Source organism: Miscanthus floridulus, chromosome 3, assembly GCF_019320115.1.
Source record: "Miscanthus floridulus cultivar M001 chromosome 3, ASM1932011v1, whole genome shotgun sequence".
Taxonomy (NCBI): domain Eukaryota; kingdom Viridiplantae; phylum Streptophyta; class Magnoliopsida; order Poales; family Poaceae; genus Miscanthus; species Miscanthus floridulus.
Genome location: NC_089582.1, coordinates 5,676,802 through 5,683,120, shown reverse-complemented (window position 1 = coordinate 5,683,120; position 6,319 = coordinate 5,676,802). Strand labels below are relative to the sequence as shown.

General features: G+C 44.3%; 1 pseudogene; it reads right to left on the bottom strand.

Moving 5' to 3' along the window:
• Positions 1–767: 767 nt before the first annotated feature.
• LOC136544841 (uncharacterized) lies at positions 768–2,843 on the bottom strand (annotated as a pseudogene).
• Between the last annotated feature and the right edge of the window lie 3,476 nt (positions 2,844–6,319).

The window sequence follows — 6,319 nt, the reverse complement described above, 5'->3', positions numbered from 1 at the left end:
TTTTCATTGTTGGGCATTTAGCTTTCCACCCAATTAATGCTATTCGCCTACAACCTACCTGACATATATACGATGCCTCCTCTCTAAATTTAATGGAGGCAATTCTGGAAAAAGCTGGAACAGTCAGCTCAGCAATATATCCCAGACTAAAGAAAAGTAACAGACACCCGATGCATTATAGAATTCCACCCAAAAAAGAACATTTAGAAAAAAGAGGAATAAGATCATTTTCAGCAACGAATACCAAACAACACAATAGGTGGCCTAAATGGTGAAAGAAAATATTTGTCAAAGTAATAGGGCCTTTGGTTTCTTGTGTTGACCTTTTTGGCACATGCCTTTGTCCCTCTCTTTTGTGTTGTTGCAGCCTCATAGGGCCGACAAGTCCTATGAGCGACCTAGTGTTGTGTGGTGTGTCGGGAGGCTTACATTTCCCCTCCCAATCCTTGTAACTAATCTCTCTTTTCTTTCTTAATTGAATGGCACTGCTCATTTCATTAACAACAAAATTGTACAAAAAAAACTACCGACATATAGCAGATAGGTGAGGTTCAAATAGTATATGTGGTCCAACTAACCAATGATCATTTGTGGACAAACTTAGAAAAAATTGGAGAATTTTCAGCAATATTCCTTTATGAGTTAAAATTACCATCCCAATTATAGAAATAATCTTTAACTGAAGCAAACAGATAATTAATCTTCCAACCAGTGGACTCAGCAAAACATCAACCATGAAAAAACAATAACCAAGGACAGATTAAGTGTGCACCAGGAATATCTTCATAGTCATTATCATAATTCTTAACCGAATACAAAGCATGCAGCCATGCAGGTGCACCATAACATAACATGCGTGGTGGCTTACACTTCCCTAAATCAAACTACCCAACGGAACACTTAGCATTTTAAAGCATCGACAGAGTCAGCTTCATGAATTTGTAATTAGCCAGATATTGCCGTTCATAATTTGGCCAGATAGCGATTATTTTGTCCATTTGCTGCAACCACGATCTGAAAGGTACCAAGCATACAAGTATGAATTATTTCATACCTCACTTTACATAGTTTTCTCAAGATTGAATGGTAGAGATTGTCTACCGTGCATCAAAAAATTGCGGAAAATCAACAACTTTGCAGGCACATCTATATAATACAAGAAATCATCCTCAACAAGTTGAACAGAACAAAATTAGGGGCGATGTTGTATGGTCAAGTACTACAGTTTGAAAAGACAAAGGTATCATTGATTTCCACAACTAAATCTACAATTAGAACAACTACATTGTCACAGAAGTAATGTGTACACTAGCAACGAAAAATTGCAGGGGCCACATTTTGGAAAGTACCAAGTACAAAGCTCAAAGCATTCTAAAGCTCAATAAATACTTATAGGATGAAACTCCTAATACATATGGAGGGAGTAAAATAACACACAAACCAAAAGGCCACAAGGAAATAGCTGCAAATTCAGAGGTTGACAAGGTAGAATTTTGCTACGTCATCACACCTTGCAAAATATGAAGAATGATTCTTAATAGGTGAAGCTGAACAAAATTAGGTGCTATCAAATATTCAATCTAGCACAGGTATCATTTCTGTCCATCCAATAAAACATCTACAAAATCAATTTCCTCTGGCACATGTATCATTTATCACTACTAGTCAACAAGATATCTACAAAACCAGTATCTGAATGACATATAGAAGGTTTAAACTACAGGGTTAGAAAAAGGAAAGCATAGGGCTGAAAATGTACCTGGAGTGAAGAAGCTAATGAAGGGGGTGATCCCACAGTAACCCCTACATTCGCCTACCTTCCTGACCCTTCCAGACTTCAGCTCAAATGTGAAGGCACCAACATCTGTGCTTATGAAGAAAACCTCAACGCCATCAGCAAAACCAATGACATTAGCTTTTACAGAATAAACACCCACAGGCAATATTTCCTTAAGTTTGATGACCCTCTTATTTACCCATCCTGTAACTCCCTCTGCATTCACCATTGTCGACCAAAGGTGAAGTCCTGAACCCAACATACTAGCAATCCCCAATGAACCATCCTCATTTTGCATGAGGACTGGATCATTTTGATACAGGTATGGCATGCCGATTGAAGACAAACGGTGTACGACCAAATCATACTTCAGAATTCTACGACCATGATCAATAGTGCAGTAGATTCCATCTCCGATAACAGCAGCACGCTTCATGTCGAAGTAGTGTAGACCGTGTAATTGTGCAGGAGCTGGTGTGCACCAGGAACGAGATTCCGATGAATAAACATGTGCATGGAAAATGGTGTAGTTGGAATCGGCGATGCTCACACAAACCACACGGAACCGACCTCCGCGGCAGCTTGTGGTGATTGCAGCCAGGCTCAGCGCAAAGCACCAGGGCGTTGGATTGGAATGGGTACGACGAGCTGGGCGCCTGCAGCTCCTCACAGTGATTGGAGAATGGATCCCAGACAACAAATTTCCTGCTGCCAATCTCTCTGAGGAGGACGCGGCCGTGGCGGCAGTCATAGACCGATCTAGCACAGCCGTTGCCGTACCTCGGCTGGGGCCGCGAGGAGGCTGCCGTGGCGGGGAAGAAGCCAGGGACGGGCCCTGCGGAATCGAGATTGTAGAAGAAGCCGAGAAGAGGGGCACCTCGGTGGAAGGCGCGGTAGCGGCGGAGGAAGGCCGCGTCGAAGGCGACGCGGAGCCAGAGCTTGCAGACGACGGAGGCGCGGAAGAGGTGCGCTGGCTCGTCCGGCGAGATGCGGAGGAGGATCTCCGCGGTGACGTCTTCGTTCAGCTCCGGAAGAGGTGCCGCTGCCGCCGCCGCCGCCGCGCCATGGGGAGGGCCGGAGGGGTGTGGGCGCTCGTGCTCAGCGGCGGTGAGGGTTTGGGTGGGTGGGGATTGGGGGAAGACGGAGGTGGACTAGTGGGTGGTGGACTTGTGGGCGATGGACTGAAAGTGGGCCGGTGGAGCAAAGCCCACATGCCAATTTTGGTGTATCATGGGCTCATGGCCTCGCAAGCAATTTGGTTTGCTAAATTTTTTGACAGTACGTACATAGGACGTGGAGTTTATTGGTTTGATTTTATACAATCAGTTGGACATCTTTTTTTCATATATACAAGAAAAAAAGTTAACTGAATTTTCATTATTTCAGGTATCCAAATGCTAATAATCATGTGCATTTTTCTCGAGACGCTGGGTTAATTACATTCCTTGTGACAAAACAATATATCCCGACAAAGTGTTCTACTTGACACGAAAGCTTATATGTTTCTTTAGATTTATTGTTGCAAGATTTAACGGTGTCATCTTTTTGGTAGAAGGTGATATGGCCATCAACAGCAAGTCAAATGTGGTGGCTTCAGTCTCGCAAATAGCCAGCTCAATCTTTTATTGGTGCTCAAGAGCAAGTGTGTATGTGTGCGGCCTTAAAGGTGAATTTAAGGACGACTACTTGATATTTTAGATGTACTCGTGAATGGTAGGATGTTTGTAAGTGTGATCATAGAGTTCTATTTGCTTCTGGGTTTATGACCATTTGTACTGTGTTTCGAAAAGAAAAAAAAACACAATTCTGTTTGGTAATTTTCTCCTTCCTTAGAGCATTCCCAATAGTTCCAAAATGCCAATTGGTAAATCAATTAGTTTTCCAAGTGGCTAAAAAAGGTTAAGAGCATATTTGTTGGATTCTTCATATCGTTTTTAAAAATCTCACTCCTAAAAGATAGAAGACAATTTTGCATCAGGATTTTCCCAGACTATTTCCATATCACCTCGACCGCTTTTGTTCTTTTCTCTCTCTCTCTTGTACATTTATATTGGAAACCCTGTCCTACTCGTTATCCCTCTCCACTGTCCTTACTCCTTATTGTTCCTCAAGTCCTTGCATTTCTTGACTGGCCGATTGATACACGTGCCACATCATCCTTCCATCTGTAGATTGTCCGGCTGATACATGTGCCACGTCCTTCCACCTCTAGATTTGACCAATTGATGCATGCGCGCCACGTCCTTGCATCTCCAAATTGACTGAGGTTGATATGCACACGTATAATTCTGCGTGATTGGATCGATTCTCTGAAGTACAGAAAGATTGAGAATTGAGATAAGCTGTTGGAGAGCGGACCTTGTCAAAAAAAAAATCAAGAGTGGAAGTGGGTGTTTGAAACTCTTGGAGATACTCATATTTGGTTCTCTTTTCTTGTCGTTGTATAGTGGGTTTTCTCTTTTGAAATGAGTATGAATATATAATTGGAGGTGTGCGTCCGCCCCTTCTGTTTTCCTTCTAAAAAAACAAATTACGATTCTGAACTTCCATGAAGTTGGGATGAACAACCCTCTCAATCAGTTACTTTCGTTGACGCCAACATCTGCGGAGTCCGCGTACGCTACGCCCGTACATACCTCCAGATCCCATCGTTGACGCCATAAATATTTTTGTTACGCAAACGAGATATCCAAAAAGGTGTGGCAACTTCCGTTCCTGAAGACCTGGAATCCGTATGGGAGCACGCCTCGCCGCTGGGCTGCACCTTCGCGCACGCCGCAGCCCCACCAGAGCACCATGCCCACACGTGCTCAACTGCTCGAGATCGAACTAGGTGGCCACGCCGTCACAGGATCCTAGAGCTCGCGAGTCGTGGCTTGTGCGTTCTCTCCTTCCAGTACACGAGATCTGATGCTCCCCATCCGCCGACGACCGTTGAGATCACCGATGGCGGTGGATTTGCGCTACACAACCTGCGTGCAGTGCAAGCACGACTCACCCTACGGCGCGGAGCAGAGCAGAGCGGAGTTGCTGTTGTGTGGTAGTACTGCTTCTCCGCCACCAACAAGACGAAGGCGTCCGTGTGAAGATTTTCTCCCCGTAGTGGTTGGGCCAGGCCGCAGCCAGCCAGCCAAATTCTCGATCATGCAGCGACACCGAGCCGACGCCCACGGCGGCACGCGCCGCGTTGTGCAGCTTGACGACTCTAAGACGCAAGGATTCCCTCAGTTTTAAATCGAGATCTTCCCCTTGGCCGGTCAAGCGCCATCGCCGGGTGCTTCGCCGCTAGCAGCTCCGGCAACCTCCTGAGTCCTGAACCCGGCCCCTGTGCCGCCGGGTGCTGCGCCGCTAGCGCGTTTCAAAGCCCCTGTGCTGTCCCCGCACGTGCGCAGCGGCACCACGCCGAACAGGGTCGTGCTCTCCTCCGTTCTGCTCCGGCAGCATGATGTCATCACGCTGACGCCATATACAGCCTTCTCCCTTGGAAAATAAAATCAATCAGAAATACACTAGAGATACTTGAAAGCAATGCACACGAGCCGTTTGTCTCTGGATCAGCAGCCAAGATCAACAGCCATCCTCACCGTGGCCACGGTCAAACCTAACTTGCAGGCAATTTTCAGGTCATGCATGACACTGGTGATACTATCGATGTATGTGAAGCAGGGTGGGCCCCCTGTACATGTCCGTGTTCAGCCAGCCAATGCAGTAATGCTGCTAGCACGATGTTGGTATGGCCATGCTACCAAATTCAGAGCTGCAGGGAACTAAAGGCAGTATATGGGTGCCATTCGAAAAAAAAAAGCAGTACGGGTGCTTTTATTTTTGGTTATTTAGATTATGAAGTTTATTCGCTGGAATATGTTTTTTCTTGAAGATGTAAATTAAGGTGGAAAATTCCTATATTGCATTCTTTTGGAGTCTCCTTATTTATCTTGCTACTTTTCAAAGGTAAAAAAAAAGGATATGTGTCAGGATAACAAGTTTACTAGAAGCTGAACCGAGAAGAACATAACTAACCTTTAAGTAAGTTACTACTTTGGTAATCTCACGTTAATGTGATATACACTTATACTCAAACGAGCTTTAAGTATTTTTAAAAAAATCTTATATGCAGGACGACAATTCCAACGTAATGACAACGTTTCAACATAGCCAGGACAAGATGTGGTAGAATAAATAATTATAATGAACACGGTTGTTACAGTATGAATTAGATTGTTTCAATTTCATATTGAAACTTGAATACTTTGTGAAGAATGATAATTGAGTAAAAATGGATTGTTGCTTTGTAGAAATTATTGTTCCCGTGCAACTCACGGGATTTCATATAAAGTAACGTGATATTATTTGGTTCCCGTGCAATGCACGGGCATGATTCTAGTACTAATAGAAATACGACTAAAACCTGCAGCAATGCTGCACTACGGGATACAGTAGCTTTGGGCACTCGACAAAGGCCCAAAGATACTCGGTAAATGCTTTGTCGAGTGTAACACTCAGCATACAACACAAGGCATTATTTTGTCGACAAACAGTAGT